The 26,225-nt window shown below is 51.9% G+C and overlaps 1 protein-coding gene across 1 annotated transcript in view; it reads left to right on the top strand.

Moving 5' to 3' along the window:
* RD3 (RD3 regulator of GUCY2D) overlaps positions 1–26,225 on the top strand; it is a 411,139-nt gene that overhangs the window by 375,947 nt on the left and 8,967 nt on the right. Inside the window, exons 3-4 of the mRNA XM_082400739.1 lie at positions 18,969–19,061; positions 19,772–19,840. The gene's annotated coding sequence lies outside the window, so the exon portion shown is untranslated. The remainder of the gene's footprint in view (positions 1–18,968; positions 19,062–19,771; positions 19,841–26,225) is intronic.

Below are 26,225 nucleotides of genomic sequence, written 5' to 3'. Positions count from 1 at the left end.
TCTGTTATCTGATTTAAACCCTATAGCAAGCCTTGGAAGCAACCCGGATGGTTATGATTAGTGACGTTCACAGCTGGGGAAACTGAGACAGAAATTATGTGTCATCACATAGGTTTGCAGTGACCAGCAAGGGTCAGAACCCTGTCCCCTCAGCACCCACGACCCCAGTTCTGCACTAATGGCCCACTGCCTGTCCCTTTCACCCACCTGCACGCTCTCGGCTATCCCTTGGGGTTCAGAGGGTCAGACTGGAGGGAGGCATGGGGATCATGTGGGCAGATTTGCACCCGACAGGCTCTGGGCTGTGGGGACAGTCAGTCTGGGCCGCTCTCTCTGGTTTCTGTTGTGGCCTCATCCCCGGGACCACAGCCTCCTGCGGGGCCTCTCCCGCTTCACTCCACTCCACTCGGTGCAGACGGCACCTGGGGTCAGCCTGCCCGGTGTAGTCACTTCAGAGCCTCCACTGCAGTTAAAGTGAAACTTGGCTGGAGCAGTGACCTTTTACGTGCTGGCAGGTAGGTGCCAGATTAAATGTTAAGTGACCTCCTCAACCTCATGACTGGGGAATTCGAGAAAGGAGAATTCCCTGGGATTTGGAGGTGGGAGGGCCTGGAATTCTGGAGCATCTCCACTGGTGGTCTTACAGCTCTCCTGGCACCCAAGAAGGCTTTAACCTCAGGAGTGGGCTTCACAGAAGACAGCCTGGAGGTGCTGGGAGAGCGTCCTGCCCCTCCGAACCCTACTACCGGTCTCTGTGCAGCTGTTCTTCGGCACGAGCTCCTGACCCGTGCAGGAAGGGTAATGATGTTTTACGCTGTGTTAGTTACATGCTTTTTTTTTTTTTTTTTTGGTTGGGTTGGGTCTTCATTGCTGTGCACGGGCTTTCCTCTAGTTGTGGCAAGCAGGGGCTACTCTTCTCTAGTTGTGGCTGTGCGCTGTCTTCTCTTGTTGCAGAGCAGGGGCTCTAAGCGCGTGGACTTCAGTAGTTGCAGCACGCAGGTTCAGTAGTTGCGGTGCATGGGCTTAGTTGCTCCACAGCGTGTGGGATCTTCCTGGACCAGGGCTCGAACCCGTGTCCCCTGCATTGGCAGGTGGATTCTTAACCACTATGCCACCTGGGAAGTCCCAGTTACATGCTTCTTGTTGTCATTAATTTAACTGACCTTTTCCAGAACAATTTTTTTGGGGGGAGGGGCTGATGGAGGAGTGATAGGGCATGCCTGGAGCTACTGGTCACATGCAGCTATTTAAATGTAAGTTCAGGGAATTCCCTGGCGGCCCAGTGGTCAGGACTCAACGCTTCCACTGCGGGGCGTCAGGGAACTAAGATCCCGCAAGCAGGTGGCTCAGCCAAATAAATAAATTTAAGTTCATAAAAATGATATGAAATAAAAAAACTCCTCAGTTGCACAGGTTAAGCCTTTGGGGTGGTCCCTAGCTACTGTACTGGACCTGCAGATATGGGACATTTCCAGCATCTCAGAAAGTTCCACAGGACAGGGCTGGGCAAGAGGCTGACTTTCCCCACCTCCTGACCTCCGCTCCCTCACTTTCTAAAATAGCAAATCCAGGGCAGGGGGTGGGGTGTTGGGGGGTGAGGCTGAGGTGGCCCAGTCCTCTCCGCGGGGAGGGCTATGGTGTGGGGGAAGGTACCACCTCCTCCCTCACTCTCACATCTCACACCCCCCAGGCTCTGCAGCAAGGGCGCGGAGGAGCCGCAGGGCAGGCCCATGGGAGGCAGGTGGGCGTGAGGGGTGCAAAGGATGCTGGCGGCTTGAGCTGAGTGAGCCAGTCGGGGGGAGGTCAGCCTGGGGGTAGCTGGTGGAGCCACAGCGACTCAGCACCCAGCACCTGGCCAGCACAGCGCAGAGTGGGGAGCTGCGAGGGCGGCCTGTGACCCTCTCCCCTCTGGGGTCGCCCGGACTGGGGGCGACACCTCACAGCCTCCACGCCCCGGCCGCCCCGTTAACCTGGCGGTTAATGATTAATTTCTCCTCCTGTCACGAAGCGAAAGTTCCACAGGACGCAGACGGGGAGGCAGCTCCGAGGCTCATCCAACTGCTCCTTCTTCCCGGGAAGCCAAGGCGCAGGCCAGGCTGGAGGTCAGAGGTGCCTGCCTGGGCCTGGTGGGCGCATGGGGGTGGGCGTGGAGGATGGAACCATTCACTTCTTTCCCCTCCTGGACCTCTCACGCCGCCTCCAGATGACACACGTTGACCTTCTCTTACCCAGAGTCCATCCGGTGCCACACAGGGCACTTTCGCATAAGCGACTGATGTCATGCCCCGCATTTTCCAGATGAACAAACTCAGTTGGTCAGAGGTGAGGTGCTCCAGGACTCACAACGCAGAGGCAGAGCCGGGAATCAAACCCAGCTCTTTCAGACACAAGCCCAGCCAGCATTGCTTCACTTCCCCAGCGTCTGCCCAACTCCAGAAATTCTGACGCCCCAGTCTACCAGGTTACCAACTACATGAGCAGAGGAAACAGAGGTTGGCACTGCCCAGGCCTACAGGCTCCCTTCTCCACCCACTCACACATCATTACTACAACCTTAATCAGTTAGAAAATCCTGCCAAAGATTGATGTCAAGCTACCAGGGATAATAATAGCTCATGTCATCCAGTGCTCTTTTGGGCTGAAAGCAATTGTTTAGTGAGGGACTTCGTTCCAAAAGTCAGTCTCCTGACTTGGGAACCACCCCATGTGTGGCTGGGACTTCAAGGTGTTGGTTCACAGGCCTTGGCCTTTTGGGGGTGAAAAGACCAGGGAAAAAAGTTATTTACAAAAATCAAGATGGAAGTATTCTGAAATGAAGCTGAAAGTTCCAGGAAACAAGAGTAGGTTTCCCCGTCTCTAGAGTAAAATGAGGCATTCAGGTGCCTGCACACTCTGGGGCAAGGACTGGGCCTACTGGCTTCTACCTGGGCCGCGCTGCCCTTGGCCCTCACCGTCCTGGACCCAAGGGCACCGCCGGGGCTGAGGTTCTCAGGGAACGCAAGGTTCGTTCCCCTCCTCACCACAAGATGTCGCTGCTGCTCACAATTAGAGGGCACTGGGCTGGACCATCGCCCGGTCCCAATGACAGATACCCTGGGGGTGGACCCAGTCCTCTGTGTTTTTAACAAGACCTCTGGGGGATTCTGAGGCATGCTCAAGTTTGAGAACTGTTGATATAGGTCATCCTGCTGGCCCTGCTGCCCCTAAGGTCTTGCCTCTCTGCCTGCCATTCCCTCCTCCCCGCCCCCCCCCAACCCCGCCCAGTTTGGGCTCTTTCTTTGCTTCTAATTCAGCTCTGACCTGAAGCCTGTTTACATAGAGAGCCCCCTATGCATTTCCTTGCAACCCCCTATAGAGGTATGTGAGTTACTGACATGCCCTGACTCCCCCAAAGAGACAAAGTCAGTATGCTCACCCCTGTACCAACGATGCAGTTTTCCATCCCTTGCATCACTCTGTCCAAAGTCCCTGGAGAGGGTGTGTTCAGTTGTCCAGCTGTGGTATCGGGACAGCCTTGGCTGGAGACGAGCAGGACACCTCATTGACTATTGTCAATAATCAAGACTGTATACACAGGGGAAAGAGGTCATTCTACAACCAAAAATAAATCCCAAGTAATAAAAAAAAAAGCACATCATGGACGGGGAGGGCAATTATATTTATTCATGAACTCCAAGCTCTGGTTGGTGTGACAGACAGATGCCAGGTGGCCCCCTCCCCCAACTTTGTCCCCACCTCCTAGTATTCATACCTGTAGCCTGGAGGCGAGGGCTCTTGTTTTGGGGGATGCCCACACTGGAGTACTTAAGGGTAATGGGGCATTTTTTTTTTAAACATCTTTACTGTAGTATAATTACTTTACAATGGTGTATTAGTTTCTGCTTTATAACAAAGTGAATCAGCTATACATATACATATATCCCCATATCTCCTCCCTCTTGCGTCTCCCTCCCATCCTCCCTATCCCACCCCTCTAGGTGGTCACAGAGCACAGAGCTGATCTCCCTGTGCTATGTGACTGCTTCCCACTAGCTATCTATTTTACATTTGGTAGTGTATATATGTCCATGCCACTCTCTCACTTTAATGGGCCATTCTTGTCTGAAGTTTGTTCTCAAATGACACAGCAAAGAGACAAATGATAATGGACTATATATAAAACTAGAAAGATTAAGGGAGTGAGCAGATGAAATGTTAGCAGTTGGGGAATCTGGGTGAGAAGGAAAGATATGGAGTTCTTTTACCATTCTTGCAACTTTTCTTTAAATTTGAAATTATTTTTAAAAACCAATTTATTGAGCAAAAGAAATTTCATTTATATGAATTTTTAGAACAGGCAAAATGAATCTATGGAGATAGAAATCAAAACAGTTGTTGCCTCTGGGGAGGGTGGAGTATTAACTAGAGGCAAGAGGGAACTTTCTGGGATGATAAATGTTTCTATATATTGACTCAGATGTGGTTATACAGTGTAAGTACAATGATTAAAAATCAGAGAACGGTATCCTTAAAGTATGTGCACTTTATTATGTGTAAATCATGCTTTGATTAAAAAGGATGTAGGGAAAATATATACATGAGAGGATAAACAAATCTAGAAATTGGTCCTTGAAAAGACCAGTAAAAATGACAAATCTCTGTTGATACTGATCAAGAAAAAAAAAATCCAACATCAAACTGACAGCCAATATCAAGAATGAAAAAGCTCATCCCTACAGATAAAGCTGAACACAAAAAGATCATAAGAGACTGTTAATTATTTGTTAAATGGCATAGTTCGGCTTTATGCCCTTGTCTTATATATTCTAAATCACAATACAAATGTTTCTAAATAGATAGGGCAGAACAGCAGGACAAAGGAGAAATAAAAGTAGGGTGAACATAAAGCAAAAGATAAAGCCAAGAGAGAGGGTAGCCAGCAGGACAAGAAAGTGTCATCTGTTGTTACAAGTTGGTGTGCTGTTGATTTGAGGTTGGAAAAGCTCAGATTTATTGTTTGTTCTGTGCCAGGCTCTTTGTGCTAATCTCCTTTAATTCTCATAGTAACGTACAAGGTAGGTAGTTTTATTATGATTGTGTTTTACAGGTGAAGAAATGAAGGTTTAGAGAGGTTAAGTTACTTTTCCAAGGTCACATAGGAAGAGGCAGACCAGGGCTTCAAAGCCTAACAGTTAGACTCAGAGCCTGTGAAATTACCCCAAAGCCAGCAGGCAGGACTGAGAAGCGGCCCTACAAGCATCACTGTGACACAGAACCACCTAGAATGGTGACTGCTTTGAGTAAGAACTCATTAATGCCACAAAAAGTTCTTGGAGTCTTGCACTGTGCTGGGTGCTCAGGGAAACAACCATGAATGAGACAGACAAGGCTTGAGTTTGCATTCTAGTGGGACAAATAATGAAGAAAAGGATAAATAGCAACTTCAGATGGTAGTATTGTGAAGAAAATAAAAACATGGTAATAGAGATATCTTGGAAGGGTGCAGCAGGTGGGTACCTGCGTTACAGAGTGTCAGGGAGGAAGTGACTTTTTTTTTTTTTTTTTTTTTTTTGAGCAGAGAGACAGGACCAGCCTGTGATCTAGGCTACAGGAACAGCAAGGGTAGAGGCCCTGAGTGGGATCACAGTTAGCAAATCCCAGGGGCAGGAGGAGGCTTGGGGGGCGGCAGGAGGAGGCTGGGGGGAGCCAGGAGCAAGAAAGCATCCAAGGGCATCTAAGTGGTCTCTTCCTCTCTACAGAAATAAAATAAACTCCTCCCTCAGCCTCCTCATTCCCCACCTCCTCCTGCTGATTTCGGGATTCTCTACATTTCGTGATTCCAACTCCATAGCCCCAGTTTGTCCAGAAAAGTTACAGGTGAGTGGCCTGGTCAGTTTTGCACTGGAGGAGGGGACGAGCTGACCTATGTCACAGATGTACTGTCTGCCCTGGTCTGGCCCTACTGCTAATCTCCAGGCAGCCCCTGGCTTCTTCCTGTGCAGTGAGGAATAACTCTGCTGTCTTTTTGTCTAGAGAGGCTATGGCAGGTGGTGCAGCCTCCCGGGGGCAGGGGGCTTGAGGACACAGGAGCCTCCTCTCATCTCCTCCCACAGTTGCTGGGTCCAAGCCGCCATGGTCCTCAGCGTCTGCTCAGCTGGGAATACGTATACTGGGACAAGGGTAGATGGGGGAAAGGGTGTGCTGCCTTCCTTACCCATGGCCTGTGAAGGAAATGAAAGTCTCCAACTAGTATTCCTTTGCTATGTAAAAATAGTACCACAAACTTAGCAACTTAAAACAATACACAGTTAGGACTTCCCTGGTGGCGCAGTGGTTAAAGATCTGCCTGCCAATGCAGGGGACATGGGTTCGAGCCCTGGTCCGGGAAGATCCCACATGCCGCGGAGCAGCTAAGCCCGTGCGCCACAACTACTTAGCCAGCGCTCTAGAGCCCACGAGCCACAACTAATGAGCCCACGTGCCTAGAGCCTGTGCTCCACAACAAGAGAAGCCACCGAGATGAGACGCCTGTGCACCGCAACGAAGAGTAGCCCCCGCTCGCTGCAACTAGAGAAAGCCCACACGCAGCAACGAAGACCCAATGCAGCCATAAATAAATAAATTTTTAAAAAACCCAATACATATTTATAACATTATCTCATAGTTTCTGCAGGCCAGGAGTCTGGACACAGCTTAGCTGGGTCCTCTGCTTAGAATCTCCAGGTTGCCATCCAGGTGTCAGCTAGGATGTGTTCTCATCTGGAAACTTGACTGGGGAAGACTCTGCTTCCAGGCTCAGTCAAGGTGCTGACAGATTTCTCTGAGGTTCTAGAACTGAGGGTCCTGGCTTCTTGCTGGCTGGAGGCCCCCATCAGCTCCGAGGGGTGGCCCACATTTTTGAGAGGCTATCCACAGGTCCTTGTTATGTGCATCTCCCCAACATGGCTGGGTACTTCATAAAACCAGCTTTGGTCCAACTACCATCCAGTCTGTAGACCCTAGCCATCTTTGATTGTTTCCTTGCTATGTGTGGGGTTGGCCAAAAAGTTCATTCTATAGAATGTTTCAGAAAAACCTGAACGAACTTTTTGGCCAAGCCAATAGTATACAAAGTTCCAGGTTCATCTGTACGTTTCCTGCCTGGACCTGGAATCAGCCTCTTCTCTAAGAAACTATCATTAGTTTCAGGGATAAATGGAATTTCAAGACCACAGCCTGGGTCTTAGTATCTATTTTAAAAAATTTAATTTGATCTTGTATTGCATATAATTAAATATATATATATTTTTTCTCCATTAACCAATGTATTATAGTGCCTACTATGTATAAGGCAGTCTCTGGAAGAAGGTGGATTATAAACGAGCATCATTTTATATGTGGAATCTAAAAAATGGTACAAATGAACCTATTTACAAAACAGAAATTGATTCACGGATGTAGAAAACAAACTTATGGTTACCAAGGGGGAATGGGGGGGCTAAACTGGGAGATTGTGATTGACATATACACACTACTATATATAAAAGATAACTAACGAGAACCTACTGTATAGCACAGGGAACTCTATTCGGTGCTCTGTAATGACCTATATGCGAATGGAGTCTAGAAGAGAGTGGATATATGTATATGCATGGCTGATTCACTGTGCTGTACAGCAGAAATTAACACAACATTTTAAAGCAACTATACTCCAATAATAAAAAAAAAGAAGCATCATTTGATAGCACCAAATTTCAGGACCCCAAAGTGGAGGAAGCCATGCTAGAACATTTGGGAAGTGAGACTTCAGTGAACTCTTGGGGACAGAATGATTCTGCATGTTAGTAGAATAGCCTGGTCTCCAGGCTGAAGCCCAGGCTTGAGTGTCTCCGTGTCTACTTGGCTGTGAGGGAGGGAAGTTTGAGTGCAGGATGGTGCCAGGTAATGAGGGCAGGTGACCCTCGTTGCCATGTTTACCGGCTCAGGTGCCCCGGGGACTGAGGCGGGCAGGAGGAGCCCGGCTGAGCTCTCTGAGCAGCCTCTCAGGTGTGGTGCCCGACTTCTGCGTAAACAGGTAGGAGCCTCAGGGGCCGACAGAGAATTCTGAGCACTGCAGAATTGACCCTGCTCTGCTCCCGTCCCCCAGACAAGGGAGCTGGGGACGGTTGAGTTTGCCCCAGTGAATAAGGATTGAAGAAGAGGCATAGAGGTAGGAGGTGAAGCCCTAATAGGGTGCCTGGGGGCAGCTCGCTGGGCAGTTCTGTGGACAACAGGGCTCTGGGTCAGGGTGCATGGGGTGGCAGTGCGTGCCAAGGGTTGGCTCCACTTCTCGAAAGCCATGGGAATAAGGCCCTGGCCGCAGGTCCAGGCTCCTTAAGAACCAGGCTCCTTCCCTGTTCCATCAGCCCGAGGGGGCCTCTGACTCACTGCAGCCATCAGCAGAACCACGGGTGACAGCTCAGGTCCCTGGTGTAACACAAAGGGCCTGGCCTTTAGAGTTTGCCGATTTCAGCTCTGAAACTTTCAACAATTACTCCCTGAGCCTCAGTTTTTTCATTGGCAAAATGGAGTTACTAAGAACACCGTTGCTTAGTGTTCGTTAGGGGGCTACTGTGAGAGTGAGATGGGTCTCAAAAAGGGCCAGGCTCTTCCTCCTGTTATTATATTAGAGAGACTGAGCACCTAGGTAAGCGGCCGTGGGGCTCTGCGCAGGAATTGTAAAGTCAGGCACCTCCGGGAGCCAGGCAAACACCCGATGTGTGTGAAGCAGCAGCCATAAGAAGACAGGAGGGGACAAAGCGGAGGGAGCGGGCCTAAGGGCATTCAAGACGTGGCTGCCAGCCTCACCCTGTCATAGCTGGGTTTGCACAGACAAACAAGGGCCAGAGTGATGGTCTCCCCAAGATTCAGGGAGGACTCTGAGGGACGTCCGAGCCTCCTTTCCCCGAGTCTCACAGAGCCCCTAAGCAGCCCAGGGAGCAAAGCCTCTCTCCGGATACACCGTCTGGGGTCTCAGGGGTTGGCCTAGCAGGTCAGTGGGAAGCAGTGGGACCCTGACTGAGTCTTTCACCATAGCCAGAAGCTGCCCCTGGGGACAGAGCTGAGTTCCCCTCCAGCACCTCATTGAGGGCTCCAGCAGAGTCTGGGGAGGGGCATGGGAATGAGGAAGCTGGTTCACCTCCCTGCTGTCTCCCCCAGAACTAAGGTCTGCACTGTTGGGGTGTCTTTCGTTAGAGAGAATTAAGGAGACTGGGGCCAAGGACTCTGCCCCTGAATGTGCCAGTGCAGTGATACAGAGAAACTGAGCCTGGGGGTGGCCAATCTGGGACTAGCTGGTGTTTATTGAAGGGCTATTCTGAGCAGGGCACTGCACAAGATGCTTTCCATATATATCTCCTTTAATCCTCACAGCAACCCTACAAGGAAGGTTATTATTAGCTCCAAGTTATAGCTGGGCTCAGAGAACTTGGGACACAAAGCTAGGGTCACACAGCAAACAAGTGCTCAGCCTAGATTTGAAACTAGAGAGAAGAAACTTTAAAGAGGCCCCCACTTCTCACCCGTGAGGCCCTCTGCCTCTATGCTGCACTCTCAGGAGGATCAGGATGGATCTGGGTAACTCATCACAGACACCAGGGAGCAAATGGCTACTGAGACTCCCAGAAATCAGAGGGTGAGCCCTGAGAGTTCCTGACAGCCCCAGCACACAGGACTCTACCTGCCCTCCTCATCAGGCTCCTGTGAGGGAGGAGTGGTACTTGTTAATGAGACAGAGGATGTGAAAATGTTTTGTAAATTTCCAGGGGCGATGCAAATGCAAGTTGACTGCAACTTATTTTCCCTCATGGGCATAATGACTCTACCACTGAATTACGAGGTTGGATTTCTATGCTTAGTCCTTCTTTGGTGAAGTCACAAAACAGATTAGTCAATTCCCAGAATCATGGTCTTGTACAACTTGTTTTCACCCTTGCATAGCGTAGGCCAAATAGTTAGCAGTACATGTTCCCCAAGAGATGTTTCCCAACTTTAGATCCAAGAAGAGGCTTTTGTTCCTACGGATTGAACTATTATGTGCTTGTCCTTTTTTAGCCTGCTGAGAAAACAAAGAAAGGCAGGGAGTCTGAATTCAACCACCTTTTTTTTTTTTTAATGTATTTTATTTATTTATTTTTGGCTGCATTGGGTCTTCGTTGCTGCGCGCGGGCTTTCTCTAGTTGCGGCGAGCGGGGCCTACTCTTCGTTGCAGTGTGCGGACTTCTCATTGCGGTGGCTTCTCTTGTTGGGGAGCACGGGCTCTAGGCGTGTGGGCTTCAGTAGTTGTGACTCACAGGCTCAGTAGTTGTGGCTCACGGGCTCTAGAGCGCAGGCTCAGTAGTTGTGGCGCACGGGCTTAGTTGCTCCGCAGCATGTGGGATCTTCCCAGACCAGAGCTCAAACCCGTGTCCCCTGCATTGGCAGGCGGATTCTTAACCACTGCACCACCAGAGAAGTCCTCAACCACCTTTTGAAGAAATGTGCAGGCTCAAAAGAAGCTCTACAGTTTTCTCTGAGCTTCATGTATGTCAAGAACATATGTGAACTTAATGGAAACGGAGAAGCTGCCAGATAGGATATAAGTGGATAAGCTTCTCTTTTCCTTCAAGAGTCCTTTTTCTATATTATACTCTGGTTTTTAAAAGGCAATGGGGGAGGGGGCTTCCCTGGTGGCGTAGTGGTTGGGAATCTGCCTGCCAATGCAGGGGACACGAGTTCGAGCCCTGGTCTGGGAAGATCCCACATGCCGCAGAGCAACTAGGCCCGTGAGCCACAATTGCTGAGCCTGCGCGTCTGGAGCCTGTGCTCCGCAACAGGAGAGGCCACGATGGTGAGAGGCCTGCGCACCGCGATGAAGAGTGGTCCCCACTTGCCGCAGCTAGAGAAAGCCCTCGCACAGAAACGAAGACCCAGCACAGCCATAAATGAGTAAAATAAATAAATAAATAAATAAATTTAAAAAGAAAAAAAGAACTTCGCATTTAAAAAAAAAAAAAAAAAGGCAATGGGGGACTTCCCTGGTGGCACAGTGGTTAAGAATCCGCCTGCCAATGCAGGGGACACGGGTTCCAGCCCTGGTCCGGGAAGATCCCACATGCCGCGGAGCAACAAAGCCTGTGCGCCACAACTACTGAGCCTGCACTCTAGAGCCCGCGAGCCACAACTACTGAGTCTGTGTGCCACAACTACTGAAGCCCGCGTGCCTAGCGCCTGTGCTCCACAACAAGAGAAGCCACCGTGGTGAGAAGCCCACACACCACAACTAAGAGTAGCCCTCGCTCGCCACAACTAGAGAAAGCCTGCACACAGCAACGAAGACCCAACAACAATAAATAAATAAATAAATAAATAAATTTTTTTTAAAAAAGGCTAACGAGACTGCAACTTGAACATTTTGGAAAGAGTCCCAGCAGATGTACAATCATAGTCTTCACTAGGCTAATAAGGTAATTCTACCTCAACCCAGGTGTTTTCTTCCATGCTCTTTACCTCCCTGCTTCATCCCCGGGCCTGACCACCATGGTGGAGCCTACCGTTTCTCACAGGGTGGGAAGCTAGAAGCAAGTTTTGTCATCATTATTGTCTCATGGCTGGTTAAGGTCTGGGACACTGAGGTACCATAATTTGTAAGTACCCTCCCACCCTCACCCCCCGTAATTACTGGACAGCTAGATTGCTTCCGGTATGGGTCAGTGCACGTTTCTAAACCTTAACTTTTTCAATTCTTGTTTCCAGTTTCCTCTCCATGAAGTTTCCAGAGATTCTAGGCTTCTGGCAGCTCTAACAAGGCACTTGGCTTCCACCGAGAAATGGAAGGGGCCTCTTGGCCCAGCGAGGCACATGCTGGTGCTTTGACACTGGGTTGCAGCCAGCTTTGCTTCTCTTGGGGTTGCTTGGATGGCTCTGGTCTTTCTTCTTTCCTGATTGGTTGTTTAGCAGCAGGAGGTTAAAGTGCCTTTGGTTTATCTTCTGGGAAAATAACCAAGGGCACTGGTGAAGAAACCCTGAAGAGCCTGCTGCTGCCTTCTGGCAATTCCCAGCAGCCAGCACAGGGCCCAACACAGGACAGGTGCTCAGCCTCGGCTTGCAGTGATACCACATATCCTGACTCCTTTATCAGCCCCAGATTTCAGGTCCAATCTCCTACCCTTCTGTCTCTGAAGATGGCTGAAATACCTCCTCTTCCAAGCAGCCTTCCAGGATTATGAGAAGAGTAAATAACATGGAATTCCGCTCAACACACACACACACACACACACACACACACACACACACACACACCACCTCCTTAGCCCATCCAGATAAACACGCTTGTTACACACAAAAAATGAGATGTATTTGGTGGTCATAGCTAAGGCTTAGAAGATACGTGTCCAAGGGCTTCTGTCTGGTTTGTGGATGCAGCAGTGGGCAGGGCAGTGGTTTGGAAGAAAAGAGTATGGTTTTTCCTGGATTTGCTTTGTTATTCACTTGCTGTGTTGTATGAGCCAGTTGCTTGCCCTTTCTGAACTCATTATCTCAGCAGGTGCAGGAGTGAAGGGCAGTCAAACCCCCTGCTGCTCTGGGATTCTCAGTAGAGCAGCCCAGGGTCAAGAAAGAGGTGTGGATGATATGGGAGAGGAGTGGGAGGCGGGAAGCCAGGGGCTGCTCTGGGTGGGGCGTGCGTCTCTGCGTCCTGGTTCCCCTCCTCTGGCCGGGAGCCCCCGAGGACACAGACCACAGACGAACCTGCCGTCTGCACCTCCCGCCTTGGCACCCAGCCCTGGGGCTGACACAACACGCGTGCTTAGTAATCCTTTGTTGGGGAAATGGATGAGGGCTGGGATGTGCAGGGAAGAGAGGCTGTGGTGAAGGAAAAACCGAGCACTTGGAGTTCCTAGAGGGAATTCTAGCCACTTATGAGTCTATCAGAGAACATTCTGGGGGAAAGACTTCCAGAAAGAATTGTTCTCAGCCCTTCGAGAGCAACAGCAAGGCATCCACTCTGAAAGGTGGGGAAGATTGCGTTAGATCAGCCTGGCATGTCTTCTCTATAAAAGGCCGCTGTGGGAGGAGACACATTACTGCTGTGGGAACCCCGGGGGGACAGGGGCGCTCAGCACCTCAGGCCTCACGCTGGGCTCACCTCCCAGCATCACTGAATGTATGAGCCCAGAGAGAGGCAGCCGGGCTGTGTGGAGGAGGGGTGTCCAGGACCGGGAGACAGGAGCCAACAGAAAGGGGGGACCTGGTGGTGACTGGTGAGAGGGGCTGAGCAGAGTCAGCTGTCCAAAGGAAACTGACAGACTTTGCAGTGCAGGGCGCAATGAAAACCTCTTTATTCATCTTGTCTATAGAGTCTTCAGTAAACACTGGTTTAGGGAATGCTTCTTCCTGGAGATGGAGGGAGGCACTGAGCCCTGTGTTAAAGCTCACGCAGAGCAAGAGCAGACTCTGCACGCTGGGTGGCAGCCCCTGGGGTCCTTGTCCCACCCCCGTGCTCCAATGGCAGTGTCCCCCAGTGACCTGCGCCACCTCCCTGCTGCTAACGGTTCTTCCTGGACATCATTCTACTAGAAATCTTGGTAGTATTTAACATCACAGACCACCCCTACATTCCTGGCTTTTCCTCTCTGGCCATCCCAGAAGCAGAGCCTGAGATGAGGACTTGGGTGCAGCTCCCAGGACTTGGGCGGTGATCTGGGAAACAGGAGTGAGGGCACAAGGAGAGTGAGACAGGAAGGAGGGAAAACCAGCCTAAGGGTGTGTTGTCAAGGCCACTGCTGAGGGCAACAGGGTAAGATCCCCCGGGGAACCCCCTGGGAATTGGGATGGCATGCCTTCAAGAACCGTTCACCTGATGGGTGGGAGTCTGGAGCATTTATCTGCCAGCTCCCAGCCCCCACTGGTTGAAGATTGTCCGCAGTGATACTGCCTCAAACTTGGGGACAACACTTGCAGGTGGGCCCAGTGTGCTTTCTAGGCCTCAGGGGATTTTGAGCCTGGGCTGGGACGTTGTCAATTAAAGAAGCCTCTGAGTTCAAATAGAACTGCCTGCCAGAGCTGCCCTCGATGCAGATGAGGACCACGGGGATGCGATGGGGATGGGGACAGCAGGGGCACCACCGCTGACCCCGACGTCCCTTCTTCAGTCTCTCTGGGGTCTTTCCCCTGACCTGCTGTCCGTAGGCATCTGCTAACTCTGCCTGATCTGCACTTCCTTTTCCAAGTGTTCACGTACTGCCTGTTTAATCCAGTCTAGAATGTTGCCTGGGCCCCAGGATCATGTCTGGATACTAGGGAGACACATTACCAAACAATGCTTATTTAGCTCTCCTTTGTTCCTTAGTACGGACTTTGGCGGGAATGCAGCTGAAACAAGCACACGGTACGAGCTTCCCTCGCTCTTTCTCCGCCTGCTTCTCTGCTGGTCCTGTGGGTCAGTCCCAGGCTCTCTTCTCTTCTGGCCCTGTGTGATCTCAGTGGCTCACCTGTGTCCAAGGTTGAACATCTACCTTGACCCTGATGACCCTCAGATCTTTGTTTTTAGCCAAACCCATCCTCTGAGTGTGGGGCTGGTCACTGGGCCTGTCCTCCTGGGAGTCACAAAGACGTCTGCCCCTCCCCGTCCACACTGCCAAAGCCAAGCCCAGCTTCCCCTCCATTCTGCTCCTCCCCCCGGGTGTCGTGTCTCACCACCACCAAGTCAGAATTCCCAGACAATTCCACCCTCCCCCTCATTCTCCGTGCCCAGTCCGAGCACTCCCCCAGGGGCCAGGCAGCGTACTAACTACCAAGCTTCTCCATTGCCCTGGACTCACCAGCATTCTTCTTTGGAAACTGATTTCAGAATCTATTAAGATTCACGTGGGACATTCAGGTCCACGTGTGACAATTTGTTTCATCCGGCACACCACACCTGCTCCTGCGTCTTTCACTAATACCACCTTTTTTTCTTTCCCAGGCCCAGGGCATCCCCTCTGTGGCCCCATGTCAGTACCCACCCAGAGGGCCCGCAGCAGCTTGTGTCACTTCAGGTTTTGTTCTTCTAATGTCGGGCCACATCATGGCCCCCTCTTCCCGTTGATTTGCCGGTACTTGACCTCCTCCCAGAAGCATTTCCAGGTTGAGCGCAAGGGGCTCCCCTGCTTTCTTACCCCCTGGACCTGGAGTGGCATCCTACACTGTAGAGTGTCCAGGCTCCTGGACCACCCTCCCACAGCCCTCACGTCACCCGCCTCGGCTGGCCTGTGCACACTCTCGCCCATGGGTGACCTCAGCCCCCCACAGTCCACTCCTGTCTGGCTTACGTCTGTGGTCTGTGGGTCCTTGAGCCTGTGACAGCTCACCTCAGGCTCCTGCAGGCTCAGGAGGGCAGGAGCAGGTCCAGGACATCCGCTGAGCACCGACAGCAGGCTCAGGGTGCTCTGGCTGTCGCCTTCTCTAAGTGCGTTGACCTTTCACCACGTGCTGGGGCTTGGGCTCCTAGCCCTTGAAGAGTCCTTATTCTGCAGGGAGGCTCAGCCAGCAGCGTGAAGCTCCACTGATTCTCACTATTTGCAGTTGTCATGTTCTGAATGTCGCTGCCAGAACTGAACCACTGCTCCTGGGGGAAATACACAGCTAGGTTCCAGGTTAGCCCCTGGTCAGGACATATTTGTCAGCCAGTCAATATACAACCTTGTTTCATGTGTGTTTCTGTTCAAAGACACCTTATTCATATGTATTGTTGTTTCATTAACATTGAACTCACAGCCAACAGCAGTAAAACTCACGCCTGAATGAAGTTCATCTAACCCACCCACATGTTTTCTCCATAAGGCACATCACAGCCTTCTTGTGCTTAGGAACCGTAGACAGAACTTCAGCACTACACTTGGGGACCATTTTAGACAGTGAAATCACCAGCAAAAAGCACAAAGTGGGAAAAGTGTGACACTAAATAGACTGGGAGAAGGACATTTGTTTACAGTCTGAGAGCCGAAACAGGAAGGCAGAGGACTGCCTCGTTCCACTTCGGCTGGGAATGTCGAATTTTTTAATGCTTTGTTTGTGTCCAGAATGACCACAAAACCGCCACGAGCATTGATTTGGGGATTACAAATACATTTCAGTGAGTAGACAGCTTTGCAACTGTGAGTAATGAGGATTGATTGTATATACAGAGAGAAGAATGAAGCTTCAGAGAGTGGAGAGGAGGGAACAGCTGGGCAGACAAAGTTCACTGAGGTTTACCACTAGAGTAGATTTCCAGGGATAAGTAAGACCCATCCCCCCGCCCCCCCACCCAGGTAGAGGGCATTTGGGGCAAAGCGTGCATCGTGCACAAAGGCATCAGACAAGATGGGGTGGAGTAATTATTTCCTTGGGATGAAGATGGAAAAACCAGAGGGGAGGTGTCCGGAAGACATGTCAGGACTCTTTGATGGACAGCTGGCCGGTTTTGCCCAGGCTCTCAGATCAGTCAAACCATAGGGCAGAACCTAAAAGAAGTCAGTGGTGAGTGAATTCTACAGAAATGGGGCATGAAGGTGCCGTCTAGCACAGAATAGATGGTCAATAAACACCTAGTGAATAAATGAATTATATATATATAACAGAATATATATATATAACAGAATGAGGCTAAGTGGAAGAGAGGGGAAAGGGAAAAGAAGGAGAGAGAGAAGGAGCAGGGGCTTAAGCAAGCCAGCTGGGAGACGGTGAGGTTCTCATTTTCCTGTAGTCAGTTGCAATGCTTCCTCTGGCTGGAGAAGGAAATGTGGCCACAGGAGTGGAAGGAGGGCTGCCCGGAGAGAAGTATGGGTAAATGCAAGTCTGCTCTGTACCTATGACTACTGTGTCAGTTTCATTCACTCTCAGTCAGGTTACACAAATCTTCTGCAGGGCTCTGAAAACCCAAGGCATGACCGAGTGCTTAGGAATGGTTTGGACTGGTTCCCACAGCCTGGAAGGAAGCCAAGGAGAAGGGAACAGGAAGAGCACCCGACAAGAGCAGCCTGACATCTGGGATCAGGGCTCTCCTCCAATTTCCTCACAGTTTTTAATCCAGCCCTGCACCCAAATGACTTAGTAGTTCCACATCTCCAATTTATTCATCAAACACCATCTGTGAGGCAATGTCATGGGTCCCACTGGTGTTTCTCCATTTGAATGGAATGGTTGCTGAATATTTACCTATGCTTTGACAACCCCCATTGATGCCGAATGCGAGAAAAAAACTACAACCACCTTCTCTCCCCAGTACAAACTCACACTCAGCGTGGATAATCACAAAGCCTCCACAGGCTAACGGATGAAAAGAAATGAGCAGTCAACACAAACACTGAGCCCTCTTTGTGGTGTCAAGGCAGCAGGTGGGGGAGGGAGGAGGGAGGTGATGACCCCCCTCTCCTGGTTGAAGGCGTCACTGAAAAGTACCGGGAAGGGGCCAGCTGTGTCGAGAGGGAGGATGCTCAGGACCTGGTCATCTACGTGCATGTTCCCCAGAGTCCCAGGTCAGGAGTCCGTAGCACACTGCTGCAGAGGGATCTTCCTTTGATGGCTCAGAACCGGCATGACCTCTTTTACATTAATTGTGTGTGTGTGTGTGTGTGTGTGTGTGTGTGTGTGTGTGTGTTTGAGGGTGAGGTGTTTTTTTTTTAAACATCTTTATTGGAGTATAATTGCTTTACAATGGTGTGTTAGTTTCTGCTTTCTAACAAAGTGAATCAGCTATACATATACATATATCCCCATATCTCCTCCCTCTTGCGTCTCCCTCCCATCCGAGGGTGAGGTTTTAAGACTAATCCAAGGGATGAATTTTTTCATTCAAATAGAATGGTCTGTGGTGGACCCAAGATTATACAGCAGGAAGATAAAGGCATTTAGCTCTGAAGCCTAATACTGTCTCTGCTCCCCACTCCCCTGCAAGAATTCCACCTTCTACTCATCTGACCCAGCCTCACGGGGGGCTTGGCTGGGAAGCATGGAGCGAGGGGGAGGGGAATGGGATCACGCACCCTCAGCCAGCAACTGGTATGCCTGCACACAACAGGTGCTCTAGATATACGTGCTGCATGAACGAATCTGTGACTTAGTCACTGACCTCTTCTCGTCACTTTTTAGCAACTTTCCCAAAGGGAGAGCAGAGCCCTCTCAGCCCGCTCTTCCCTTCTCCCCAGCATGGAAATTCTCCCCACCTTGGAATTTCTGCCCTTGTGTCAGGGTGTCAGGATAGCGGTGGGATGCTCAGAGGTGGGGACTCCTGGCTACCTGCCCCAGGATGCTCTGGCCTTAGCTGGTCCTGGGGTGGAGGCCACCAGGGAATTGTGAGTGCAAGGAGGTCAACTTCAGCTCCTCAGAGCATGGGAGTCTCCCGTCCCCAAGAGACCTTCCCAATCTTTGGGACGGTTGGGCTGTGAACTGGTCAAGAGAGGCATATGGCCCAGCTCCTGACTCAAGACCCCTGCTTGAGCAGCTGGATGAGGAGGGACGGCAGATAAGCCTAGTGGAACCAGCCACAGAGGAAGCGCAAAGTGGCGTTTCACCCAGGAACACAGTCAGAGCTGCAGGCAGGCGGGTGAGCAGTGCGAGGCAGCTCAGGCATGGTTTAATTTCTTCTTGGCGATGCCTTCTGCTTTATCTTCAATACAATCAGGACAAGATGTATCCAGAAGTCACTCTACCACCTGGTACCTGGTACAGCATCACTTGAGGTCTATTGCCATGCAGCTTAGTGCCCACTCGAGCACCCCCGAGGCCCCCCACAGGGCAGCAGGCGTCGGTTTCTAATGTCTGTTGGGGGTAGTCTGGCCCACGTGGGCCCGTAGCCAGAATAGCCTGCAAGTGAGAGTGTCCAGGGCACAGACAGGCAGGAGGCCCAGAGGTGAACGTGGGATTCGGGAGAACAGCCACAGGAGGGCTCCTGCCAGCCCCTCGTGTTAGTGCGAATACCTCAGACTCAGCATTCACAGTCCGTCTTTCCTCCTCTCCCTGGATTATTTCCTCAGCCTCGCCCCTCCTCCAGAACGTCAGAAGAACTTTCTGCACTTGAGCTTGACTTGAGGGAAGGAGAGAATTTCGATTAGCAAAGAGGAGGACAGGTGAGGATGCGGTGATTAAAGGTGAAGGCCCCTGCCCTCGGCTCCTGAATCACCCCTCTCCTGGTGGAGGGAGTGGGTGGAAAGAGTGGGTTCCGGCCAGGAACCATTCACCAAGTAGCTGGAAACATCTGCCGCGAGCAGGTCCACCTAGGGCTCTACAGAGGGTGCAGCGAGCGAGGTCTGGCTCCCCCAGTTTGTGCCACCCCAGCTGCTCGCTGGGGGAGGATGGGGCGGAGAATGCCATCTGGACACAGGCCCGCTCTCCCCCCCTGGGTCTTGTCAGGTGACTGTCAGGTCAGAGAGGCTCCCTCTTCAGATAATACAGCTCAGGTGAAAGAGGCTTAGGTGGGTCTCCATGGCAACCACCAATCAGGACCTGGGCCGCCTCCAGGGTTCATCAGAGGAACTGTGTGTTTCCAGCCTCTGGGGACACACACACACACACACACACACACACACACACACACACACACACACACGACACACCACAAACACCAGTCCAGGGTGCATCCCTTCTCTGGCCAGTGTTTTTTTCTCTCAGCACAACTTCTGAGAGATAGAAAGAGAGGAAAAAGCATGAGGCAGCAACCAGCAACACAAGAGAAAAAGGAAGGAGGCGTTTAGATTCAGTCTTCCCTCTACCCTGTACTCCTGTGGCTGCCGAAATTTCTGCATTTCCCTGAAGAGATCCAGACACTCTTTCCTCCCAGACCGGGAAGCAGAAAGCAGGACCCCCGCGGGTCGTTTCACCTGCAGAGAGCCTGACCTCAGAAAACCAGGTAAGAGGGTCGCCTCCCCAGGGAACAGCGGCTACCCCACCGGCATCCCAAGAGCAGTCGCGCCTTTAGAGGTTACAGCAGAGGCCGGGTGAGGCTGCGCTGGGCCCAGCGACCTCGGGGCTGGGGCAGATGGGGAAGGCTCACTGCGCCGGCCCAGTACAAGGCCCAGATGGCCACAGGGAGGCCCCACCTGTCCCCATTTGTCCCCCAAGAGGTGGCAGACTCTACAGCGTCCTCGGGGCCGTGGCCTGGTCCCTGCTTTATAAACTCACGGGGAGCCCCAGCTTCTGTCGGCTCTGGAGGCAGCAAGCCCGTCTGGGAGGACCCAGCCTGCGCCTTTTCCCTTCGGCTTTTCCGGGGAGGACCCAAGCAGGGGAAAGCAAGGGCCAATGCAAATCGGAGACTCTCTCATTGATCTGAGCACTGCGACTCGAGCACCACGAAGTGCGAGGCTCAGAGCAGGCTCTCGGGCCACGACAGTGACCACGACACGTGGGTGACGTGTGGGCCTCAGTCCCTCTGGCCACAGAGCGGTCTGTGCGTCCCCATAACACGCTCGGGAAAGCAGGTCTAGATGGAGCAGGGAGGGGCTTCAGGGAGAGGATCAGGCTTGGGAAGGAGCGTCTGAGCGGCCACCGTGGGATCAGCCCCCTCCTACTGGTCAGCTGGAGGGGGATTTCTACCATCTGAAGGCCGGGGCTCCCCCCTCTGACAGAGACCAGGGCCTCTCCCCTGAGACAGAGACAAGGGTGTCTCCTTTCAGAAAAGGACCACTGTGACTTCTCTCAGAAGACCAAGGTGTCTCCCTTCAGACAAGGACCATGGCATCTCCCCTGAGACAGAGACCAGGGCATCTCCCCTCAGAAGGGGACTAGGGTGTCTCTCCTCAGACAGACACCAGGGCGGCTGCTGTCACATAAAGACCAGGGCAGCTTCTCTCAGACAGAGACCTGGGCACCTCTCCTCAGTGTCCAGGGTGTCTCTCCTGTGATGGTGACCAGGGCGACTCTTGGCAGAGAAAGCAAAGGGCTTCTCTCCAAAGACAGGGACCAGGGCATCTCCCTTCAGTCAGGGGCCAGAGCGACTTCTCTAAGAAAAGGACCAGCATGTCTCTCCTCCGACAGACACCAGGGCAACTTCTATCATATAAAGACCAGGGCTCCCCCCTCTGGTAGAGTCCTGGGAGCCTCCTTTCAGACAGAGAGTCCTGTGTGTCTCCCCTAAGATAGAGACCAGGGCATTTCCCCTCAGAAAGGGACCAGGGCATCTCTCCTCAGACAGAGAACATGGCATCTCCCCCTCAGACAGAAACCAGGGCTCTCCCTTCAGATAAGGACCATGGTGTGCCCTCTCAGACGGAGAGCAGGGCAATTTCTCTGGGAAAAAGACCAGGGCATCTCCCCTCAGACAGTGTCCAGGGTGTCTCCCCCTGTGACAGTGACCAGGGCAACTCCTTGCAGAGAAAGCAAAGGGCTTCTCTCCTAAGACAGGGACCAGGGCATCTCCCTCCTGTCAGGGGCCAGAGCGACTTCTCTAAGAAAATTACCAGCGCGTCTCCCCTCAGAAAGGGAGCGGGGCAATTCCTCTCAGAAACAGACCAGGGTGTTTCCCCTCAGACAAGTACCAACAAGTCAGTTGGACCTGAGCGCTTGTCCCCCTGCTGGTCGCACTCCTGCCTCAGAATGAGGAGGATTGCCTGCCTCATTCATTCGTTCAGGAACTGCTCAGCAAGCGTCTGCTGCATGCCAGCAGATTCAACCAGTACAGCTCTTGTCCTCACAGAGCTCATAGCCGAGTCGGGGAAAGAGAAACATAAGCCCAAAAGGGACGAACGTGTGTGTTACAGACACTGTGATGAGAGCCGTTCTACCTCAGCGGGGCAGTGAGGGGCAGGCTGTAGGGGGAGCTGACCCTTGAGGGGGGCCTTAAAAGATGAGCAGATGTTTCAGGTGGGCGGAGGCCCACAGGTCAGGCTGAGTCCCGCCTGGCTTCGTGGATGACAGGTTATTTTTCTTCTATGAGGCCAAAGAGGAATAGGTCAGTTTGTAATCTGTAAAGTTGGTCTTGGCAAAAACAGGGCTGGGAGGAAGGTCGGTAGGCGGCGGGGGGTGGTGGTGGGGTGGGGAGCACCGACTCTCCGCACCTGCTTCGAGGCCTCTGTCCCGCCCCCGGCCCCGCCCCGGCCCCGCCCCCTGCCCCTCCCCACCCAGGGCCCGGCTTCCGCAGAGTCACACTGCCTGCCCTCTGGGACAGCCCCACGGAGGCGCTGCTCTGGGCTCCTGGGTTCCGGCGGGCACACAGGGCAGACCCTGCCCTGGCCTGCAGACGCCCAGCTCAGCTGTTAGGGCCCAGCTTCAGAGGTGGATCCTGGGTGGGGCCGCTTTGTACAGAGAAAACAGCCACCTCGCAGGGACTGCACCGTCCTTCCCTCGATGGCGGGAGACTGGTGGCCTCGGTACCCACCAGAGGCAGATGAACCTCTCATGCCTACGGCGGGGGTCAGAGCCTTGCTACCTACTCCGCAGGCGCCGCCCCCCCCCCCCCCCAGCATTGTTCTCACTGCTGAGATGCCCCTGGTCCCCTCCAGTGCTAACTGCCTGAACCAGACTCCTCCTGCCCTTGAGGGACGGGGCTGGTTTCTCTTTAGCGCATCTAACGAGCCACAGCTGGTGACAGTGTCGCCCAGGGAGCCAGGAAAAGACATCATCCTCAGAGATGTTCAAAAATAGGCTGCAGGAAAGGCTCAGAGCATGTGCGGGTGGGAGGGTAATGAAGGGGAAAGGAAGGAGAAAGAAAAGCAAGAAATGGAGGAGAAAGGACTTGATGAGGGCCGCCACAGGGCAGCAATAGAACATGTGAGGGCTTTCCTAAGGTCGCTTGGACCCGAGGCTCCCCGCCTGAGTTTTCCCTTCACCAGCTCGCCCAACAGCAGGGCCCAGCAAGGCCAGGAGCAGGGCTGGGGTCAGGCTTACACCAAGCCAAGGGGTCCTTGACCCTTTAGAAGTATGTAAAGCCTGTGGACACATTCTCGGCAAAATGTTTCTAAATGCATACACTTAAGTTCATGTGATTACAGAAGAAATCACTATATTGAAATGCAGCTAACAATTTGTTTTTTCTGAAACCAGACCCCTATCAAAATATTTTTAAAAAACAATTTCAGGTATAGTAATATACGTGACTCTGTATTCACATGTAAAATAACAAAATCTGTGGCAGGGCTAATACGTACCATGATTTCGTAGTAGTGACGAGCACAAACGATATTTCAAGAATAACAGCTTCAGAGTGTTATGAAAAGATCCGTGACCTCTGTGGGAGATAAAGCCACAGGTGCACTGATACTGCCGTGGTCGGGGGCCTGCATTCATAACTGACAGAAATACTGCATTTCAGTTAAAGGTAGTGGAAATAAAGATTTTTTTTTCCTATCCGAGTTTATAAACCTCTGAATTCTCCCTATGGGTCCCAGGGTACAAATCCCTGCCCCAAGGGACAGACAGTCACAGACCTAGATGAACCCACTTCTTGTTAGTTTATAAAGCACGTACAGGGACTTTACCTTATTTAATCTTCACAGTAACCTGAAGTAGGTACCTTATTACCCCATCTTACAGACAGGGAAACTGAGGCTTGGAGTAATGAAGGTGACTTGGACAGGCAGCATTGGGCAGGAAGGGAAGGGCATAGGAGTTGAACTTAGGTTTTCTCTGCTAAAACCTTGGCTCTCCACTGTCTCCCCCCGCAACCAACACGGGCCTTCCTCCTCTGAACTGACGAGGAACCAAAGAGCAGTGGCCTGCTGTTTGCTGTACTGGGTGTCAGCGCCCTTCCAGACAGTGGGCCGGCACCACTGCAGCCCTGAGATCGCTTGTCTCATTGTGTCCATCCCTGTCTTGGGCGCGTGCTCCTAGAGCGAGCCCCAGACCTGCAGAGTGACAGGTACACTGCACACACTCCCCACTGTATCTGCTGAGTCGTGAATGGGTCAGAGCTCAGGCCTGGGCTTCAGCCTCCCCACCCCAGACCCACCCAGCACACGCCACTGTTTGCTACCTCAACACCAAACCCACCTGTGGAGAAATGCCACAGCACTACCCACGGGTACAACATAAACCATGTGCAGAGGTGCTGAGGGGCAAGTCAAGCCTACCAGATAGAATGAATCGCGAAGTCTTCCTGCAGAAAATGAGTTCTGAGCTAGCTTTTTTCCGACTTTTAAATTACGAATTGCTCAAACATGCAATAAAGTTGGAAGAATAGTGCAATAAACAGCCATAAATACCCCCGGACAAAATAATTGTTAATATTTTGCCATTTTTGCCCCATCTAGATGCATGTGTATGCATATACACGCAACATTTTCTGAATGATTCAGATGTAAGACTTTGAAGACATCGTGACACTTTAGCCAGGAAGACGTCAGCATCGCCTCCCAAGATTGGGCTATTTGTCAAGATTCCCCTATCACCATAATACCATTTTTATACCCAAGAAAACCAACACTCATTCCCTAACATACAGCTCATATTCATATTTCCCTAAATGTCCTAATTTTTAAAAAATAAGGATTCAATCAATGTTCATGTATTGGAGGCAGATTGTAGGTGCTGTTGCCTGAATGGGAAGGTCCTGGAGTCACCATGGCCAGGAGGTGAGCAGGAGTGAGGGGCCTTAGCTAAACTGAGGAGTTTGGCTCTGCCACAAGGGTTAATCCAACGCAAGGGAAAGGCAGAATCTGACGGTGCAAAGCACCCAGAGGAGACCACCCAACAGCAGTTTTGATGAGCCTTCTGGGCGTCTTGAGTCTTAATCAGACCACACCCCGCCATCAGGTGCTTCCCAGCACAGACTCACACGGCCTCACTTAGGTCCTGAGGAGGCCCTGGGATAAGCCAACCACCTCTGGCATCATCTGGCCCACCTGCCTCTCTGTCCCTGTGTCCCTCCCTCCTTCTCTCCCTCCCTCCATCTCTCCCTCCCTCCTTGGCCCTTAAGAACTTAATCAGCCCTGCTGAAGAGCCTCCGTGAGAACAGCTGGCACCAGAGACAGAAATAGCTCGGGCAGAAACCTTGTCTCTGTCAAAGCCTCCAGCCCGGGCTGGGAGGCAGGGATTAGGGGAAGGAGACATTTCAAATACCACACTCCCCTCCGGCCCCTGTGAGAGCCCACCTCCCTGGGCCAGAGAAGCTCAGAGCCTACAGAGCCCAGGATTCAGGTGGGATCACAGCCCCAGGCTCTGCCATCTGTCGTGGGCTGGGCTCCCATCTCAGAGGCCGGCTCGGGTGAGGAGCACAGCCTTCCACCTGGGAAGAGGCCGCCCCCCACCCCCGGCTGCGCTCTGGCTTCCCCCACCTGCAGGGATGAGGAGTCTGGGGTATTACAGAGATGTGCCCACCCTGAGGTCACTTCTCCTCCAGGTCAGGTCTTAGGTGCTGAGATCCAGGACTCCTTGCCCAGACAGTCGCCCGCCCACTTCCAGAGCCAGAGCAGGCCACCTCCCTGGGCCCAGTCTCCTGAGGGTGGATGACATCACCGTGGGAGCAACGCTAGGTCTGAGGGAGCCAAAGAGACACCGTTGGTAGGGGTGTGGGTGGGCCCTAGACGTGAAGCTGGGGCACCCTCTGCATATTTGCAAGGCCCCTCATGGTGTGACTAGAGAGAGGGGACAGGCTGAGGGCCAGCAGCTGGCTCAACGCACACCTCCATGTACCAGCGAAGAACCCTTTGGCACCCAAGAATTCTCAGCTTGAATCAGACCCTCCCAGTTGTTACAAAGGTGTATTTAACAAGGAAGGAAGCAGAAGGTATTTTACTGAATAGTTTGTTAGCTTAATTTGTAACTTACGAATATTTAAATATATGGTACGTGAGCCTCCATCTACAGCACTGCTCCAGGTTCCTTGCACATGTGAGCCGTGGGCCTGCTACTCAAGCCCAGTGCCCCCCGCCAGGCCTGGAGTGGATGTTAGGACGCCAGGTTTCCTAGAGACAAAAGTTGTCTTCAGGCCTCCCACTTCCTCTTTCTTCTATATTTCTCCCAGCTGCAGGAAGACCCTCCAACACCAAACCATTCTCTTGCTGCCTCCTTTCAGCTTAAATGCAATTCCAGACTAAGAAGAAATACAGGTCCTTAAGGAGGGCAGCACTTGACCCAAAGATGAATCCCTCAAAATGGGCTTAGAAAGGGGGAGAAATTTTGGAATGGGAAGGGATTGCCTAGGTAGATTTCTGGCCCAGCTGCACACACACACACACACACACACACACACACACACACACACACACGCACACACACAGAGCAAGGACTAAAGCACCACATGGCAACATTATCCATCACTCTGGTATTCATCCAAACAAGTTAGAAAATAAGTATCACTCCAT

This window comes from Balaenoptera borealis (genome assembly GCF_965194805.1).
Source record: "Balaenoptera borealis genome assembly, chromosome: 1".
In the NCBI taxonomy this organism is placed as follows: Eukaryota; Metazoa; Chordata; class Mammalia; order Artiodactyla; family Balaenopteridae; genus Balaenoptera; species Balaenoptera borealis.
Note: the sequence above shows the minus strand (reverse complement) of the source record. Positions and strands in the feature narration are given on the sequence as shown.